This window comes from Thunnus maccoyii, chromosome 19 (genome assembly GCF_910596095.1).
Source record: "Thunnus maccoyii chromosome 19, fThuMac1.1, whole genome shotgun sequence".
NCBI classification, from domain to species: Eukaryota; Metazoa; Chordata; class Actinopteri; order Scombriformes; family Scombridae; genus Thunnus; species Thunnus maccoyii.
The window spans coordinates 10,124,409-10,146,435 of NC_056551.1; the positions used below are offsets into that span (position 1 = coordinate 10,124,409).

The 22,027-nt window shown below is 39.7% G+C and overlaps 1 protein-coding gene across 4 annotated transcripts in view; it reads right to left on the reverse strand.

Moving 5' to 3' along the window:
* The window catches only part of plppr1 (phospholipid phosphatase related 1), a 66,623-nt gene extending 45,474 nt beyond the window's left edge, over positions 1–21,149 (reverse strand). For 2 of the 4 annotated variants that reach the window (XM_042396040.1, XM_042396043.1), the window contains exon 1: positions 20,963–21,149. The gene's annotated coding sequence lies outside the window, so the exon portion shown is untranslated. Of the gene's footprint in view, positions 1–6,630; positions 6,886–20,962 lie in introns of those variants that run through there. The other 2 variants (XM_042396044.1, XM_042396041.1) reach the window with 2 other exon arrangements.
* Between the last annotated feature and the right edge of the window lie 878 nt (positions 21,150–22,027).

Sequence of the window (22,027 nt, forward strand, 5' to 3'; positions counted from 1 at the left end):
TTATCATTCACATATAGCAGCTGTGTATACTGTACACCACGCCATCTTTAGGTGTCTGTGAGCGGCTAACAAGCTCTATAAGAAACCACTGCTACAGTACCATCTGCATTCACACAAAGTATCTGGCATTGCTCCCGTTCTCCTTCTGTCATCTTGTTTTACTGCATTTCATTATACTGTAGCTTCTAATTGTCACGAACAATAACATGCCATTTCCCGATGGAAAATAGCAAGCTTGTTAGTGAGAGTGGGAATCAAATAGTTATATGTAGTGAAGAAGAGGAGAATACTGGAAAGAAACTGCCGCCATTATTTGCTTTTCTGGCAACAGACGGGGCTGCAGTCACTCATTGTAGCATTGTTTTCAATTGAAGAGCGCTGACAGAACAGATGTCAGACAAGGTGTGTTTTTTTCTTGAGATTGCAGTGGTAAATGATTTATTGGTATTGATCAACAAAGCTATAACCTCTTGCAGATAACTGTATTATGTAATTCTCGTTCTCGAGTCCCAATTAAAGAGTGATGTTGTTTCTGATTTCAGCTTCTTGCTGCCTACTGTGCAACTCTGAATAATGAAAGGCAGCAAGTGTGGAGTGGAGGAGGTTTGTTGTAGAGCCAAGTTGAAAAGTAAAGGAGCCGTGGAGTGTTTAAAATTCTGCATTTATAACATTTTTTTTTTTTTTTTTTACCAACTCTTTTTGTTTTGTACTAGATGATGAATAGTCCTTGAACAATGGCTGCTCATTTCAGCCACTGAAGAGAGGATTAAACAAGCTCAGCAGAATATGAAAGTGCATTATTTATACTAAAATGTTGACAAGATTGCCATCTTTGTTGCACTTTATACATAACCAAATGGTACCAAATACCAGTTCACAACTTCCTGGTTTTAATGTGGAGTTTCTGTTGTGATAAAAACATTGTCTGGACAAAACAAGTTTCTTATAAAATTCAAGACAAAACAGTCTGAGTGATAACAAGGATCACAGCAGCTGATAAGATCTCACAGAGTTCAGAGGTGACACCGTATAAATATTGAAAATCTATTTAAAACCCTTTTAGAAACAGGTAGATGTGTCATTTTCACTCTGTATCTTATTACCACATAACAAGTATATCTACATTTCTGTTGGTTTGGAGAGGGTGTTATTCTTTTTTTAACATTTGTCTGGTAACTTATTTGTCATCTCATTCATTTCTAGAACATCAACACGGTAAAATTAAAAATGTTACACATCAGATTAGAAACAAAGTAAAGAGCAACAAAGTAAAACTCAAGAAACTTATATCAGTCAGATACATGATTAAAAGGAAGGACAGTTAACTATCATTACTAACATGCTTTTTAATGTATTCACAATCATTCCGTCTCAACTCTAGTAATGTATACTACAAATAGCCTAAATTAAATTAATTAAAATAGGTCAAATCATGCTATTCTGTCTAATAAAATCATGATTTCCAAGGCTGTTGTGTAGAGAAAGGTTGTGACTGGCAAAAGCGATAATACATGAAAAAGTCCTCCTCTCCTCTTACATGGTTAAATGTCATCAATCTGTGATGTTCAGTGCTTCAGTTCAGCTGTTTTGGTGCACTCTCAAGTAGTCTATATTCAAGATTTTTACATCTCAAGTTTCAGTGGGAGCCCACAGAGAACTTTCATGAACATGTCATTTCCAATCAATGGTGGATGTTTGGATGTATAGGGCTGCAAGTAACTATTATTTTCATTACCAATTAATCCACAGATCTTTTTCCTCGCTAAATCTTTTAGTTGCTTTGTCTAAAATACTGAAAAACCACAATTTCATCACAATCAGAGCATGTTTTGTCTGACCAACAATCCAAAATCCACAGATATTTGTCATAAAAGACAAAGAACAGCAGTAAATCTTAACATTTGAGCAGCTGGAACTAGTATGTTTAGTTCTTCTTGAAAAGTGACTCAAACAATAAACCTGTTATCAAAATTGTTGCAGATTAATTTTATGTTGATTGAATAGTCTGTACATCTTTTCAGCTCTAGACGTATTTGAAAGCTAGTTAGCCTAATTGAGAACATTATGGCGTAACACTAAGTTCGGGTCTTGTTTTAGTTATAAGTGTAGCATCTTCTCGCTGCATCATGTGGTTTTTTGACTTCGAGGGACTAACCCCATAACCTGACATTTAACTTGCTTGTTGTTGCAGCTGCACTGGGAGAATCTAACTAACATATGAGACCCTAAAATGCAAGGTGTGGTTTAGAAACTTTTCTCAAAACTACAGTAGGTCAAACAAAACACCCTCACCCCCTAGTTGCGGTAAGAGTGATGGCAGCATTAGCAACACTATCACGACAATTACACCTCACAAAGTTCTACTGACAATGGAAAACACCGTTGAAACTCTCCTCCCAATTTGAAACCAAACACTTCAATCCCAGTGAGTCATTAGATGCAGGCAGACAGTGATGCTGGCAGGTCTAATCAGTCACTAAGTGCCTGTCCCATCTCATTTAACACTCAATCCAAGCTAATCAACCCGACATTAGATGGCAGCAATCTGACCATCAGTATCACAGCTCTCACAGCGCTTCATTCAGTGGGATAAAAGGTTTAGCAAAACAAGCATCCGTTGAGGTTTGTATATGAAACATCAACAGTTACAAATCAGCACTGAGACCTGCAATGTCACACTTTAACATTTTAACATCTGTACATGTGTGACTGCAGGTTATAGAGCTGCATAATTAACACTTAATCTTATTTAGATGTTAAATAAAATGTAGTGATTACTCTCTCCATCCTCTTATAGTAAGATCAGTCACTCTCCTGTTCGAGGACACTTCAGCCAGGTGGACAGCTGTCAGGTGAGGTTGAATTTGGGTTTTCCAGTTGACTGATGGTCTCCTAGTTCACTAAAACTGCAAGCACCCACCTGAAAAGTCTTGAATGCCATGTAAATTGAATTGCTTTCAGCAAATCCATAAATAAATACGCTACTGCTAGACATTCATGCGATCCGTCTCAGCGCACATTAAAAGTGTAATCAGCCTCCAGTGACTTAGTGACTATTCATACTATGGCAGGTGGAAAAGCATCAAGTACAGAGCGGAAATTGAGTAGTCATGCTTGTAATGTGGTAAGAAAGCCCCCCAAATTAAATGACCATACTAATCACATTTACACTGATACACTTCTAATACTCCCAGATATGCTTTTTCTTTTTGTTGTTTGTTTTGTTTTTCTCCACAACTATCAACAAGAATTAAATTATTCATAATTTCTGCATCTTGCTCCACTGAACCTTGATTTTATCAAGCCAGTCAAATGGAAACAGTTTATGTAGCCAAGTGTGATATTCTTTTTTTTTTAACTCAGTGACAAATTTTATTTACTTGATTTTTTTTCTGTAATCTACAGCTTTGCTCTCTACAGAAACAGTGCTAATGAGCAACTGCTTATAAAATATTATAATTGCTGCATATTTAATTCATAACTTGAACATTGGAACTTTTGAAAACACTGTAAGAAAGCAGTTTACACTAGCGGTGGAGCTCACTGGGTAAGTCACAATGTGATTGTAATACCACAATATTTTTCCCACAACAACGCTAATGAAGATTTGGCGAAAGTCATGTCCACTTTCCCACGCCATCAAAAATCCCTTCGTTCCCAATTCCGACATCACCTTCATCACTTCCGGGGAGGGGGGGGCATAGGGTGGAGTGAGGGGGGGTCCCTTCCTATCTCCCATCTTCATAAGGGCCTATGAAGCTCTATGAAGATGCTTCACATCAATGGATTCTAATCGCCAAAAATCTTTCTGTTGCCAACATCAGTGAATATTGTGATACACTTCTAATTGATCTCTCTTTTAAGAAATGTCATTGCATAAATGAGCCTATGTTGCACAATACATCATATAACAAACATCTGCAATCATAATATTTGAAACTGAAGAGAAAAATTTTCCCTAAAAGAAAAAAAAAAAAAAAAACATTCATAAGTAGGGATCAATTATACAAATTTACTAAAGTTGTATCACTTTTACATACTTTCAGAAAACAGTTTAAGGGTGCCCTCACACCTAACCTGTTTGGTTCTTTTCAAATAAACTCAAGCATGTTTGCCCGTTTGGTTCAGCTGATTTATGCTTGTGTGAAAGCTGCCAATCGAACTGGTGCAGTCTAAAAAACTGGACCTGTAAAGGTGGGTCTCAGTCCAAGTGAACTCTGCTGCGTTTGGTTTGAGGTCTGAAAGCAAAAACAGACCAACCACAAGACTGTGCTATACAGTAGTATTTCAGTCAGCCAACTCATGTGGAATAGATTATTATTTAAATGTAGAATATGTACAGCATTAGTGTTTGGCGTCTAGGCTCTGACTTCATCGCTCCCCACTCCCTACTGTGTGAGATCAATGTTTCTTTGTGGGGAGCGATACTAACTTCCCCCCTAGGGGAAGATAGACTCAGAGCCTGCAGGTGGATGCTGGGGTGAAGGTGGTACTTTAGAAATGCTATATGACTGGCGGCAGCAGCAGCAGCAAATGGCAGCAAACAAGCATGTGAGCAGTGTGGCAGCAAGTATGCAGCAAAGTGTGAGCGGAGCTTAAATACACCACCATGATTATAAGGGTGCATTGGATATATTCTGCAGTGAGGAGAGTGTTGCATGTGAGTGGGGCAGCAGCTCGAGATGGGCTGCCTGAACTAGCTCGCAGGCATCGCTTCATTTCAGTCAGCCATCTCACACGGAGTAGGCGTCTAGGCTCTGACCTCATCGCTCTCAAAGAAACATTGATCTCACACAGCAGGGAGCTGGGAGCAACGATACTAACTTACCCCTAAAACCGCATTACATTCAAAGCCCAGCACCAGCCTTTATGAGGAATCTGCTATGTGTGGGCCTAGGTACCAGCCGCCATGTGGCCGTCCCCCTGCTAAGCACCTCAGACCACCTCAGGGTAATATGCCATCTAGTGAAACTGCTATGTGTCGGCCTAGGCATCAGTCACGGTGTGGCCATTCCCCACCTCTTCAAAACTGCTTATAATCTCTAACAAACTATGTCCTCCTCCTCCCTTCTAATATGTTCACTTTACTCATGGACATTATTTCTTTTTGTTTTGTTGCTTCCTTTGTAAAGCGTCTTTAAGTATCCTGAAAAGCACTATATAAGCTTGATGTATTATTATTAGCAGTATTATTAATATTATAATCATCATCGTATGCATAAATATAGGATATGCAGCAAATGCTGAGACACTCAGCTATGCAGAAAATAATAAAAGCGAAATTCAAGGCTTGGAGCAGACATGCTTCAATCATTACTGAAGCAAGATAGATGAAAAAAATACATGCATGAGCTTAGTTTGGCAAAGAGTGTGGCTTCTGATCTGATTTATATACAGATTATCCCCCAAAACGAAGCAACACCCAGAGGGAATTACATTGCAAAACCAATACTCTACATATCTGAAATGTAAATACTTGTATCACCACTGAAAGCAACATAAAGCACATGCTAGATGAAGCAGGAGATTAGCCCATTCGCCACATGACTTAATTCACAATCAATAGCATGTAACCAAGAGAAGCACAAGAGCAGAAATTAAATGTTAGCAAGATATGGTCACAAGCAGATCAACAGGACTGGGAGTCACGCTATGGGAGTCACGCTTACTTCAGGGGCACAATGATTTTTTTATATATATATTTTTATTTATTTGTTTATTTATTTTTTAGCCATTATGATACAGTATAAACAAGACACAGGAGCAAACTAATTCACTAAGAAAAATTTCGAGGAACATCCAACATTTGGATCTAACAAGGGATGGGGAGGCATTGCACTTCAAAATACATCGCTGTCAGCTGGAGATTCCTGACTACAAACAGCTTTGAGCCTTCAAATCATATGAAGCTTTGAATGAGGTTTGATAACATTTTTTCCAGATTACAGCACTTAATTCATTTTTAAAATATTTTATTAATTCATTAATTTATTTATTTGTATTTATTTAATTTATTTTACAGGCTGAATATACATTGTAAAATATACATAGCATCAATAGCTGTAGCCTATACTTTAGCACAGGCTGTATTTCATGAGCCTCATGCACCAGAAGTCTTGATACATTATGGTAAATTTCTTATTCATAAATTGGGGCTTCCAGTTTAACTGTGAGATTGCGCTCTTTGAAATCAACATGATATAATTGACTAGATGGTTTCACTAAAGTAGACTCTAAACTCTACTGGAGTTGTTGAAACTACAAGAGCATGCGATCTAATGGCGACAGCGAACAAAAAACAAAACAGAGAGAGGAAGCATCTTCCCCCACAAATGGCTGAACACAGGATGGGGCTCACACAGTACACTTCAACCAGACAACAGACTAGTTTCACTTGGCGTTAGTCGGCATCTCACTCAAGGAATTAATGTCAATTAGCAACAGCTGATGTAATCTGCTGTGAGCAACTTTTCCTCATTTTACCAACGAAAGCTGGGTCAGCGCCGGCTAAACAAGTTTGCTGCTTCTTGGCTCATAATTAATTACAGGTTTGATAACAGACAGCAACACAGCCTACAAAATCCGGGTGATAAATCGAAGTACCAGAACACACACATATTTCATACTTACACACTCAAGTATTCCACTGACAGCAGAACACTTGCACTGAAGAGCCCTGCAAGTCTGGTCAGCAGAAAGCAGCAAGCACTGACCAAACAGCTTTCACATCCAAGCTATGTTTGGATATACATGCATGTAAGCAAAAGCAGCAAAACTTCCCTCAGTGGCTGAAGTGGTGACCCCTGCCGTCTCCCGAAGAGTGAACATTTTAAAGCCAATCCTGAACCACTGCAGCACAAAGCTCCAGCCTCAGCCCCTGAAGTTCACCACAGCTGAAACGACCAATCAGTGTCTCAGTGTTCCGGGTAATGCAGGCCTAATGCCCAAGAAAGCAGCAGGGGGACGCAATCCAAACATGGTTCCTTCCTAAAACCTACCCCCCAAAGCAACACGATCAGGCTCATATGCAGCAAATTTGCTTTTCAAACATTATATAAATGGCAGCAAGAGCAGCAAATGGCAGCAAGCAAGCATGTTAGGAGTGTGGCAGCCAGTATACAGCAAAGTTTGAGCAGAACACTGACGGCTTAAATATGCCACCGTGATTATGAGGTTGCGTTGGGTATATGTTACAGTGAGGGGAGTGTGGCAAGTGAGTGGAGCAGCAGCTTGAGTTGGGATGAATGAACTAGCTCGCAGGCATCGCCTCGTTTGTGATTTTAGCATGAAGTAAAACTACTATTAAATCCATCTGCTGGTTGTGAACTGTCAAGAAAGCAATGTTAATGTGATCTTTATAAAACCGTGACCGTTCAATAAATGCGTTACCTGTCAGTTCATATAATTTCATGTTTACACCTCTTGGTTCAGTAAGACAGAACAAAACCAGAAAGAAGGAAATAATTATCTTTTTTTCTATATGGATCAACTGAACCAAACTACAAGTATGCAGGTGACATAAAATGAAAAATGGGCATACTTTTTTTTTGCCCGCTGATTTGTACAATCATGATCATTATTCCTACAAAGCACTTAAATGCACTACTAAAGAGGTCTATTGTACCGCAATGATGGCTTAACTTGAATGAGACATGCTAAAATGCTTTCTGTTATTTTATGCAAGAATCAAGTCATATTTTACTCTGCAGTAGAAGAGTAGAAGCTAGAGGCTAGTGGCTAGTGGCTGCCTGAAAGGTAGGAGAACTTGTGACTTGCTTAAAATGATTGGCAAACATTGTCTTTTTTGATGCTCAGAGTGGCTCCAAACCTTTTACGAGATAATGTAGTCTATTTTTGAGAAGGACTCAAAACTGTGCAGCCTAAGTTTTTTTAGCTTTTGTGTGGGCAATGGTACAGAGGGAATAGACAAAAAAAAGACAATTTGACAGTTGGATGGTGAGCTTGATAATATGACTGGGGGCTCTGTGACAAATGATTCGAATCAGAAAATTTAAGGGGGCTGCACTCAATGTCAAAGAGTTTACACTACATTCATTAATTTCTCACTCCTCTGAACAGCCTCCGAGTCACAGTGCTGAACAATTGGACCTAGTCTCAGTGAAATCTTAACATGATGTCTCCTTTTCCCTTGCTTCGGGACATCACAGTTTTGAAAGATCATAACCGAGGACCGTTTTTCTTCCAATTCCAAGAGCTAGTCATTACTAATTACAGTCAGATGAAAGGTGATCAGATCGTCTTCCTAGCGGCAAGCTCATCAAACGAGCTGCCTACAGGCCTTGTCGGGTTTCATCAGTATCTGCTCTCCACTCAGCCAGGCTATGATGACTTTGTCTAGACGTGACTTCTCCCCTCTCAAAGATGGCAAGAGCTGACCGAAATATTGAGTGCAGAAATATCATCTGATTGACCATCTCCTGGTCTCCAGCTGCGTTGTTCTTGCCTGACTGTGATGACTGCCTGAATGTGACTAAACTGTCACAATGAAAGAGTTGGTGATAGAGCTCGGGGTCAAACATTAGGCATGGAAAAATGAAATATTACCTCCTTTATCACTGCCAGTGTGTTGGTGACTTAGCCCTGCACCCTTCTCTCTTTCTGTGTTGGTACAGATGAGCATCATTTATTGAACTCTTACAGATGCCAGAATTTTAAAGCTGCACTGTAGGCTCTGCAGCAGCAACAGAGTCGTGGCAAAAAGTAGCAAAGTGAGACGTCTTTCCTCTCTCCTGCGCTCCGCTGTAAACAAACGTAAAACGTTAGCGAGCAGCTGCCCTCATGTGGGTCTCGGTGCTTGTTTACGGCACAAACTCTCCCACTCTCTGCCTGCTCAGCCTGCTCTAAGTGTGTCTCTCTCCGGATGGCAGACAGGTTGCTCTGGTTCTGCTTCTAAGCGGCGGTCGTCCTCTGACTCGTCCCCCATGTGTGTTCGCTGCAGATTGGCTGTACACGGAGGACGACGCGCCGGCAGCAGCAGGAAGCACGCTGTCACTAACTCTTAAACGCACAATATGTAATTTCAGCCACTAGGGGTCTCTCAATCAAAACAATAACAAAAGACAGAGTGTGATGACGGTGTGAAGTAGCAAGGGATCATGGGAGTTGTTGTCTTCGTTGTTAAGCTTCACCGGGATAGGATTGCTCCGGTGTTAATCATTTGGGATGTTTTTACCTGGAGCCGAATTACCCGCAGAGGTCTTCTCCTCTCCAGAACAAACGGACCCCGTGATTACAGGTAAAAACACTGAATAAAGCTGTTTCACCTAGAAAATCAGTGTTTCTCCGACGATGTACAGCGACCACCGGACATCCGGTACGGGCTGTTAGCCGAGCTGCTGCTTGCATTAATAATTTAATTTATTCAGCAAATAAGTTAAACATGTGCTCATTTCAACTTGTCAAATGTGATGATCTGCTGTTTTGATGGACATTTTTTAAAATCTTTTTAACATTAAATGACAAGACAGCTAATACAAAAAATATGTTTTAATTGTTTGATAATGAAAATAACCATTAGTTGCAGCCTTAAAGGAAACCAAACAAATAAGGAAGAAAAAAATGATGGCAAAAATATTGGAAGATAAAGCTTTAATAGCACCTTAAAGAGTTTCACTGCTGTACAGATGATGATTTCTTAAAACTAGGTCACCTATGTAGTAGAAATGTACAGTTATTTTCAAAGGTTGGTGCCCTATGACTAGAGAAAACTGAGAAAAAGGCTGTAGATTCCCATATTACTCTAAAGGGGGAAATCCTACAACAACCACTGCACTGCATACGGTACCGTCCAAGGCTACTGATGGTGTGTTTAGGGAACGCAGGTGGTGAATACATTTCCCAGCAGAGCGGCCGTTTAGATTCAGATTTTCTGTCCACCTGAGGCTCAAACTACTCTGGGTCGCTGTCAGCAGCATTAGAGTTTATCCAAAAAAAACTCAACACCATGAAGTTTGTTGCAGTTTTCAATTCTGTCTCAACCATGGTGCATCTGCCACAGACACCACACCAGCCATCACAAGACACAGGTTGATGCTAAGTCTCTCCGGTCGCAGCGCCTGTCTTTTGGCTGTGGCTGTAACATAACTCTGGTGCTTTCTTCCTCCTCCATACTCTGTTGTGTCTGTTTCCACAGCACGATATTTGGCCTCTTAACAATATTGCCATAGCCTATGACGCCGACATTATGTTGTAAAAGCAGAATACATTTTAAATCAAGCTTTTCTGTCCCCCTGAGGCTTAAAATTCTCAGGGTTGTTTATCCAAAAGAAACTCAGCACCTGAAGGTTGTGTGTCAGGCTGCAGCTATAACATAGTTGGTCTCTTCCTCCTCCATACTCTGTTGTGTCTGAGTCTACAGCACGATGTTTGGCCTCGTAACAGTAGCGCCGCATCTCTGATTCCAACATTATATCATGAAACTAGTTTTCTTCCAAATATACTGATATTTTAGTGCTTTTTTACAGGGAAGACAGAAGAAAGTTTAATGTAATTTAAATATAGGTACTACCCACATTAGAATCGTAGGAATCAACTTGAAAATCAGTGAAGTCGTCCTTTAACTTTCCCACTGAATGGTTCATCTTTTTCATTCTGACACAAAAAAATTACAGTATGACCAACTTTGGACTGTTTTTTAACAAAACACCTTTTGATGACACTCAGTGCGGCTGGGCCTTACAGACCTGTTTTAAGAGCTACCACTGCATCTGTAAAACCACATTAATATTATCTGAGCTGCTTTCCATATGTAGAGCTGGTTAGAGCTGGCATGATGGCATCCTAAAGTGCTGTACGCAGTTACAGCACCCTAAATGAGGCTATTAGTGATTTCTTGCATGAAAACTGAGAAACATGTTTTGCTGAGAAACGTGTCAAATCGACATGCCGGTCTGTGTCCAAACCTAACCTACACCGCTCTGCCTTTATTTATTCATTTGGAGGATTTGGATGCTGAAAATGCTCCTGCTGTCATGAAATGGTTATTCTTCACATTTATTATACAACACTTGTAGACCATACATCACTTTTTCCACAACACTTCCCTCTGAAATCATAACTGAGGAAATGGTTCATGGTATAAAAGGTATATACATCTCAATTTTGCACTTCTCATCTGCTGACTGCACGGCCGTGTGCACACACACACTCTCACACAGACACAGAATTGTCCCATGGCTACCGCTCTTGCCAACAGAGCATCTTTGTTGCTATAAATAGTCATTTTTCATAATTCTCCTGTGGCTTTTTTTTTTTTTTGAAGTGATTCACAGCAAATCAATCTTCTTTTTGGAAACAACAAAAAGTACAACTTCTGTCAATGCAAATACAGTACATGTGCTACTTATTGTTTAATCTTGACAGGTCTGAGGATCATCTCTAGATAGAAGGGTCACAATCTTCCTTTTCCCTGTTCACAATCATTCTGTGTAATTTGATTACACACTTGGTCAGGCTGTTTCTTTAATGCGCGCGCGCGCGCACACACACACACACACACATATACGTGTGTTAACATAAAATAACATTGTCATCTTTCCTCTCCCATCACCCCTCAGAGCTAAACATCAGACAGGACAATGACTCACAGTGGATAGAGAGGAAGAGACGGGAGAGTGAGAAATAGAAAGAGACAGAAAAGACATGAAAGAGACAAACACGGCGGAGAAAGAAAAAAGGATACAGTGAAGCAGAAATCGTGTTTTTAGAAGATGGCTCATTTGGGGAAGAAGAACTTTTGCTACCTCTTCTGGGACATGCTGCTTCATTCTCAACTGGAGTTGCAGACAGAGTCTGTATGTAAATAGTTTCTGTTCTTACTGGCAGCCATAGTTCTTGGTGCCTCCACATATCACACCTACAGTTTGCACATATGCAATGTTGTATTTATGGTTCAATATTGATTTTAAAGATGCATGCTGTTTCTTATAATTTCAAACTTAAAATGCTCAAAGCTTATATTTAGAGGAGATGTCCAATATCTTTAATATTGACAACTACTATGTGCTGTATATAATAAGCAGGAATCAATTATTCCCCTTTGCAATAACATAGATTGGATAATCACAGTGTCTGAGAGCTACTGTTGACGACAACATTTATTACTATACAGAGAATACTATTTAATTCACATTTTAGCATTAGCAAACAAATCTCATAAACTCACTTCTGTGGCACACAGATGGTGCTGCAGCAAAGCACTCACTGGCCACCACATAACCCCGGTTCAAGCCCTGGGATTGGTCATGCATTCCAACAAACACAATTGTCAATGTTTGAGTGAGGGAAGCCAGTGAGAGCTCATGTCCTTTTAGCCAGTGAGATTAGTGAAAAATCTCACTATGGGTTGCCCTGGATTATCTCAAAGAAATCACTTTCGGCACTTTTTTGACATGTCGAAAGATGTGACGCTGCTTACTGCCTGATTTCTAGATTTGAATAGAACTGGACTGGTTCTTTACTTGGACCTAAACTCATCGTGGACCTGATGCTGAGTAAAACTCTAATGCCAATAGTCTTACAATATACTGAAGACTCAACAGAAGTGGCTGTACAAGGGGGGACGCAAAAATTCCTAGAAGCCATCAATAACAAGGAGTAGGGTGTAATAATCCAATTTGCCACTAGGTAACATACATCTATAGGCAAAGTATACAGCTTGGTGGAAGATTTGCCACTGTGGAAAAAAATCCAGGAAGAATCACAGGAGGCTCTGGACGACGAGGCTCTGAACGATGACAACAGGAAATGTTTCCAGGAACGGAAGAAGCGCTTGGACATGTGTATCACATCTCAAGGAGAGTCCTTTGAAGGAGATTAGAAAGGTACAACTGAAAGATTTATGATGATAATTTATAATTGCTTTCCTTTTACCGAATCTATCAACTGCACTGTAAAACAACATACTGGAATTAAGTGTGATCGACTGATGTTTTATCATTAACTTGATAAAAAAGATATTAATTTTATTGATTTCAAGTATATTTAACTTGTTTCTAGTTTTCATTTTCAGACCACCAAAGAACTTATATATTAATATGAGTTCATCTGAGTTGAAATGATGAGTTGAATAACTGTACTGCCGAGTGTTCACTAAACTCATCAAATTAAGTTTCTGTAGAAACATGATTATTAGTAGACTTCCCAGCATGCATTGTTTGAGGGTTAAAGCTCTCCAGAGCCCCTTCTGTTTGAAAACATAAATGATTTAAACTGAGGTCATGATTGTTTCTCTAGATAACCATGATGGTGGTTAGTATCCAGTTCAGTCCCTACTAGCTCTGATACAAAACAACTTGTGAATTAACAACACTTGATGGCGAGGAATCGCTATGGGAACCCCTTTTCTGTCTCTCTTACAGACAGCTTAGCTGGAAAATCTGTTACAGAGAGGACATATGAATATCAGAGGCAAGTAAGCTAAAATCAGACACAGAACAAAGTTGAGAGCAAAAGAATAAAAGGAAAATTCCTTTTTAGAAAAAAATCAGAACTTCTCAAAAAAGAAAAAAAAAAAAACATTTCCCCTAAGAGAGACTTTACAAGAGAAAGAGAAGCCAGACATGAGGAAGCGAAGAGAGCTGAGGATATATTAAGTCGGTTTCTTCAGATGCTGTTAACCAGCAAACATGCTCACACGTACAGTCTTCAAACACATGAGGATTTACCTCTGCTGCTGGCCTTAGTTTCACCTTAACGTCTTTTTCCTGATTAAGCAAAGTGGTATTTATCTGGAACACTTATTTTACCTCACTGCCAGAGCCTTGATCATTTCATCTTCAGTGTCATATCTCAATCTGCTCATTTCTAAACTGTACAAAAGCACAGTAGTATTTCATTATCACCTGCCTCATTATCATCACTAAAAATTCTGCTACTGAATTTGGTCATTAATATAAACACAACGTGGTGAAACCTTAATGAGGTCAAAACGTTCCTGTTTACTTTTGGTTTGTGATTCCTTCTTTATACAATTACTATTATTGACTTACTGATTGGTTCACGGGGGACTTAACTTTAAGATTCTATGATATTGTATTTCTACTGCTATAAATTAAAATTTATATATTCATCTATTTAAAATCAACAGTTCTGGTTGAATATATGCAGTGAATTAATCCAGTGAGAATGGTGACCATTGCTCTGCATACCAACAAATGTCATTAGTAAACAACTGCAAACGCTTCAAGTAAATTTGCATATGTATGAATGTGAATTTTTAAGTTGGGAAAATGTATTTCCAAAAGCGCTCCAAGGCCTCCGTATCTGTGTGCATGTGTGCGTGTGCATGTGCGTGCGTGTGTGGGTGTGTGTGTTTATACATGTTTTTCCTCCGTGCGCAGAATGCTGAATGATGCGGTGCAACTTTCTCTAATGCTGCCTTGTAACATTTCCAGATTTCTGTCTATATTTAGATCACACAAGCTCTTGATCTCTTGAGTGCGTTCAGCTATTTTTCAGCTCAATAAACTACCATCAGAACCATCGCAGCACCGTCCTCCTGACCTAGCTGGAGATAAAGAAATCTTTTCTGTTTAAGATTTCTCATTATTCACACTGTAATTTCTCAACACCCTCGCAATCATTATATTCCAAAAAGTTTTAGAGGAGCTAGAACAGCAATACACTCTGTGTCTGTACTTTACATTTAGTAACTGTTATTGATCAAGATCCCTTCCTTTTCATTTTCTATTAGCTATTTTGATTGAAACGGCGCAGATGATGACACTGAGAAGATGGAGCGTAATCTTGTTAAGCCATCAAGTTAAGTTATTGCTTTTTTCAGTCTGTTACATGTTGACCATCTACACTGGTCAGAGTGTCTCAGCTGCTGTCAAATTAGAGTTGGGCTAGAGCTCAGACTTCAATATTTTCTTGATACAGACTGAATGTTTCTGTAGCACAGAGTAATTAAAATTGTGAACGCCTGGCAAAGAGTTTGTCATCTTGTTAACTTATTCTGTAACCAGATATTTACTGATTTAAATCATAACATTGCCAATTTTACATTTGTACAGCTTCAACATTTAACATTTGTTAACAGGTTTGGCTGCTTTTGTAAATGAATACAAGGGTTTTGTAGAAAAAAATCTGTTCATATTCCTCCAAAATTAGGTATCTGTAAAGTATTTTTTGGTATTGGTACAACACATTCAGCATCATTTAGGCCTGTTTCTCAGAGGACATTAGGACATTGGATCAGACAGTTATTACGAACATTAACCAAGGCTGTATTCCATTTAACTGTTTCAGTTTCAGGGTCCTGGTATTGTGCATGCTGGCTCACTGTCAAGGTTTATAGGGACATTTGTGCTTTTCCTACTATGACAAGTCAAAAAGTCTGCTTGCATTCTCTCTGAACACAGTAAAAGACAAAGGAAATGACTCAACACTCACTTCTTCTGTTGCTTATCAGCGTGATCACCGCCTACATGTGCCCTGAATAGCTGAGACTACGTCTACACAATGTATTCTAATTTTTAAAACACCATTTTTTTTTAAATTTGTTTATCGTGCAATACAAGTGACAAACATGAAGACACATATGACACAGCACAAGACAAGAGAGAGAACTAAACTCAAACAAACTGAAACAAAAGACAAAAAAAGCAAAACAACAATGATAACAAACAAAAAAGCATAATTTTTGGCTAAGATTTTCTTATTGTAGTATGCCTGTGTGTAGGTAGGTGTGTTTGTGTGGGTTTTCTGTGTGAGTACAGGAAGAAAGAAAGAGAAAAAGAAAAGAAAAATAACAGCTACAATGCTCTTGAAGGGCATCTTTGGTTGAGCTTTAAGGACAAAGAGGCGCTGGGGTGGATCTGGGGCAGGTCAGGCCAGGACAGCTGGGGTAAGGCAGAATTTTATGTATTTATTTATATTTTCTCTTCCCTTTTCTTCCTTCTTTTTATTTTTGTTTGTTTGCATTTGTCCTTTTTTCCCTTAAATTTTAGCTCTTTTCTCTTTCTCCTCTTCCTCTTCTCCAAAAAGGCCATCTGAAAACAACTCGGGTCCACACTAGCATTTCCAAACAGGAAATGCTAGTGTTTAAGGAGACCTCTGCCCACAGAGATACACCTGAAGAATAGAAAAACAGAAAAATTTCATCTTCTGTCTCGTTCTCTTATCAGTCGGGAAACAATAAAACTGCATCACAGCCTCCATCTGTCCGACTTCCATCTGACAAAACCAACATCAGTACATGAGATGACAACAGCCGTGTGATCCACTATATCATCATTTAAAATAAGTGAACACAGAGAAAGCTTAAGATGAAAGAAAGGTATTTTCTTGCTGCCGCACAGCTGACTGTGACCGGACAGCTGCAGCCAGTCACTCTGTCAGCTCATGCCAGCCAATTAAACTTCCTTTCAGACCCCTCCTGCTCTCTGTAATCACCTGTACTCTGTTTCAATGCTGCTGAATTCATAATTTATTTGTTCTCACTTACATATTTTCCTGTTTCTGCTGTCAGACAAATGAGCGATTAGTCATTCTCAAGCTCTCCCTAAACACGATTTATACACTCCATTTTGAGACTATTCAGGAAAAGCTTTGTTTTGGGGGAGGAAAAGGCCTTTTTTTTCATCTGGATGGAGGGCTGAAACAGAGTAAGAGATGTGTTTTCAGTGTGGACGTACTCTCTGTGGATCTGGCTTAAGGTCAAATGTTTAATGACCAAGAGATTTTCATCCAAACTCATACATAAAATCAAGATGCTGTAACATCTGCTGGTGAGGTAGGACGATGCATATTCAACATAACCAGCGACATTTTAGAAACTAGTGATGAACAATTAAACAAATCACATTAACAAACGTTTTGTGAAATTAAACTCTTTTTTTCAGTGTATACCCAAACAAATAAGAACATGTACTTTCTCTAATTCTCCTTTAATGTGGTCAGTCATCAAGTATAAAACCAAGACGAGTAGGACTCTCAGCCAGCAGGGATATTTGGCTGCGATTTGAAGTATTTCTCCATTAGCTCCCATTCACATTCTGAATAATTATATACACGAGTCTGGGCTAAGAAGCTTGCACCGCATCCTGGCATGCTATAAAAACATCCATTGGAGCCAAAAACATACCACTTTCCCCTCAAATTAATCAAGCATCCTTGTATATAGATGTTTAGCCACATTAGCCGCCATGTTATTGTCTGGTTTCTGGCAAACCAAGAAACAATATTCATGAAGTGCTGCCAGTGTTATCATTCTTCCTATTCCTAACCGACGCCATATCACTTGTATGCAGGGTTTCTACCGGCAAGCCCGGCGGCCCGCCTTTTTTTTTTTTAATGTCTTTTTAAGACTGTAGTTTTTTTTAAAACTGTAGTTTTTTAAATACAGTTATAATGGGGTGGCTGGCTTAGAAACATAGATATAATGGTTGGAAAGTTACTTACTGTAGCTTGCAAGTTAAGGACAGTAAGTTTTGTTAGCAGTTGTGTTGAAGAGCAGTCTTGCCCATTTGAGGCACCACCACCAGTGTTTTAGCTGCAGTGTGCAGGCTAACGGCTAACAGTAAATTAGCGGACAGAGTGAGTGGGTGAGCAGGAGTGAGGGAGCAGCAGTGTGGCTGAATAAATGACTTATTTATAACAACTCTTTGCGTAATCATATTTTCAAATCTCCAGTTAGCTTTTAGCACTGACTTAATATAGGGCCCTTTGGAATCTGTGTTATAGCTTTTTTAAATTCTCCACGATTCCCTCAGTGATTCTGACATCACAGAAACTATAGGGCCCTTCCTTAATGCTGTCGTCAGTCTGTTGCTGGCCCACGCCAGGCCCCTGTCAAAACAGATGCTTGCCACCAGGCCTAACAAATTTTCTAGGGGGAAATCCTGTGTATGTATCGGCCTTCTTAGATGAAAAGAGGGCCCACTCAATCTCCAGAGGCATGCCTTATCTCACCTTACAGCCAGTCTGTCCCCCGAGACATCACAGTGACAGATCTATTGCCCAATCAGGACACCCCCACTGCACTAATAACACCACCCCCACATCTAGTGGTAATCAAATACCTGCTATGAATGGACCATGGAAAGGGTTTATGTATGTGTGTGTGTGTGTGTGTGTGTGTGTGTGTGTGTGTGTGTGTGGCAGTATATATATGTATGTGTGTGCATGTGATCAATAGCCAGTGTCTAGTGTAGGAGTGGAGGATGCATTAGATATCAGACATGAGTTCAGAGGTCATTCCTTCCTGCAGTCTCACTACAATTTGTCAATCTGGTGTTATTTTAACAACATAAGGCTTCTGGTGGCTTCATTTATAACACCTTGCAGAAAAAGCACCTTGCCGCCAAGATTTTTTTTTTTCTGACATGTTAAGTGCTTTGCATGATTGTGGCTACAAACTGCAGCAAGAAATAACTGAGACAATTTATTCTAAATAGCAAAGAAATTACATAATTTGATGAAAGGGACGAGACTCAACGTTTCCCAGTTAACTCGCTGCTGTTCAGGAGGCATGTTGAATTCCACTTGTATGTTTTGATTCATCACTCAACAAACCTCGGCATCACTCGCAAGTAATCTTACACTAAAGCCGAATTTCACTTTGACAAACCTACAACATCTCATGGGAGGCTCTACTCAGTCGTAGGCAACCCTCTCATCGTCCTTCACTTGGAGATTTAAGATAATAAGACAAACATATCATCTGGTGCAGCTCGATTGTAAAAGCTGGGCTTGCAAGGCTGCAGTGCATCCCTGAAATACATAATGACACAGATGTGGCAGAGCCTAAACCACACAGCAGGTACAAAGACTGCTAATTGTGAACACAAAAAATATTCACTGATGTTTTTCCATGACCAAAACAGAACAATAAGTAAATCAAAATGAACATGAATGATGAGCTGGTTATAACAAACAACCAAAGACCAACATTAGACTAATCATAAAGTGACTGATTATGGAGTCATTTCAGTGACTAAATTAAAATGTCTTTGGTCATTTAAACTAAAAACTAACAATAATCACTTGAATAAAATGTGACTAAAACTGATTCATTTTTGCCAAATTGCTTGTCATCAACACTGAGTACTACATTTTAAATAAATTTGATGACAAGGTGATGCAGACGGCAATGTTTGTGATGTAGTTATGATGAAGAAAAAGAATCTGAAGGAGACAATTAAGATGAAGAGGATGACGATGCATTTTTTTAATCAATTTGTGTTGCTTTTTTGATGATAAAGAAGTGATGCTACTGATGATGTCACAGGCAAACGTCACTACAGTTTATAATTATCAGGCATGATGATGTCATTGTGACCTCAGTCATATTCTCTGATTGGTCCAATGTGACATAACTGTCCAAGGAAAGGCTTTCTGTATGGACCTTGTATTCACATACTCATGTGTCTGTACATCCATTGGAGCGAGTGAGCAGTTACACGCAACATGTTTGCATGCTCAAACATACAAATACACATCCAAATACACGTATAAATGCACAGTTGAGCGTTAATGTAGAACGGCATGGCGGATGTATGCCAAGAGGTGTCTTGCATTCACTGGGCCCTGCTGACAGCCAAGTAAAGGCTCACCTGATGCCCAGTCACCTGCCATCTGTCTGCTGAATAATACCATTTGCCTGCTATCCTACAGGGACATAGAGTATGGGTACACCTGTCAAATATAAACACACACACACACACACACAAAGCAAAACGCAAAAATCCAGCTACAAATAGCCAGCAGAAACATTATGGGTGATCTTATTTTTCAGTGCTCAGCCAAGGGAAATAAAATTCAGAGAGGGAGTAAGAAAGATTTAAAGACAATATTTTTCAGTCTCTGCAAATGTAAGCAGACAAGAAATAATGTACACTAATTAATTAGCGTGCAGGTGATTCAACCCGTGCAGCACTTTTTACCCAAAATATATAGACAACATTGCTGAGACCAGTAAACAATGGGTTACTGGTCTGCTGAGCAATTCTGCTCCATCTGCAATGCCTCTCAACTGCAAATCTGATTTATTATTTGATGCTTTTTGTTGCACTTGTATTATTTAGTCCTATTCAGAACCTTATATATAAACTGAAGCAAACAGTAAAATACAGTGTATTCGCTATGCATTCTGGCCCTATACTGTGAGACGAGAGTATAGAGGACCAAAAGCGATATATTTACCACATGTGTGGGTTAAAGAATTCCAACTGTACATCAGAAATCTGAATTATTCTCACAATAATACAAGATGTCCTTTGAGTTGTTGTATTCAAGCAGGCCAAGGCTGCACATCCATAGTACCGTTTTGTGAACATGATGATAGGAGAAGCAATCAGAAGCGGATGATGACACACGCTGCACAGAATTAATTTCAAGGTTACCCTATACAGCTCATCAAGGCATCTTAATAAGCATGGGATTTCAGTCTTTCAGTGATCTGAAAGGCATCCACTGTGCAGTGCATTTCTATTGGGGGGTGGTTGAGAAGGAATAGCCAGCCTCTGATGTTGGGGGGGCGGGGAGATGGGCCAAATTTTTTTTTTTTTTTTTGCTGGACTGAAGACACATTTGCTCGGCAACGGAGGCGACACATTTCAACAAATCTTCGTTTACTGTCCTCAGTGAGGGGACGCACAGCAGTGAGCCAGATATTATCTACAAAAATCATGATTATAGGGGCGTAAATAAGCGCCGGAGGGCGGTCACTGTTGCTGGTAGAGACAGGTGTCTGTCTAAAATAATGATTTAGATTCTTTAAAATCATTAAAACACAATTCCCCACACATCCTCACTGAATCGGCGGTGAAATTACTTCCATTCACAAATCCGTCTACATTACGCGCTTTGATTCGTTTCATCAAACGAGACTCTTGACTTGATCAAGGTCCGAACTTGCCTCAGCAACAGACAATAGCGACACAGTCCCATTTCCTCTTATTTCTCCCCCACAGCATCTGCAGGCATCATGCATACTTACCGCGCCGGGATGAAGCAATATTCCACAGAAAAGGCGAATCCATTAAAGAAAAGGTGGAGAAAACGGCGAAAGGAACCCGTGAGCACTCCCACTACTACTAGTACTACTACTCCATCGGATCAGCAAAGCCGCCTTACTCTCTCTCTCTCTCTCTCTCTCTCTCTCTCTCTCTCACTCTCTCTCTCTCGGCTTGTGATGGAGATCACGCAGCGTGTGAGCGCATGAGGATAGATGCTGTGCTTTGTCGGGGGGCGGGGACAAGACGCGTAGCGTACTCGGGTCCTGTGGAGCGTACCTAATTCTGTGTAGGGACCTTGTGTTACAAGCAAGTCGGTCGTCTAGCCCGAATATTCCCAGCCAGCCTGCCCTATAGACCCCCAGACCCTGTAGGAACACGCCAGTGTCTTTTTTTACCTTTCCTTATTCCAGATGGTGTCCTTTCTATCCTGCTTCATACTCATTCACACATTCACAGTAGAGGAGGAGTGAATGGTTTGCTGAGTTGTGGCTGTTGTGGTAGCTGCGGATTCTGAAGATTCCTACTGGTACTATTGTTTACTGAATAAATCCAATATTATAATTTTACTCAAGAGTAGCACTTAGACCACTATGGAGTACAAAGGTCCCCACTAAATTGATAGATAAATGTATATTTATAATAATTTAAAACAGATATACATTGTAGAATTTTCCAAAAATGAAAACAATAATAAACTTATAGTTTATTTTAAGTGTGATCACACACTCATACAAACTCAGACTTAAAGGTGCAGTGTGTAGGATGTAGTGGCATCTAGCGGTGAGGTTGCAGACTGCAACCTACTAAATACCCCCAACCCCTCCCCTTCCAAGTGTGTAGGATGACCTACGGTGGCAGTGAAACTCACGAAAAACGCAAAATGCCCTGTCTAGAGCCAGTGTTTGGTTTGTCTTTTCTGGGCTACTATAGAAACGTGATGGTGAAACATGGCAGCTTCTATGGAGACAGACCCACTCCCTATGTAGATATAACGGGCTCATTCTAAGGTAACATAAATACCATTCTTATTTTCAGATGATTATACA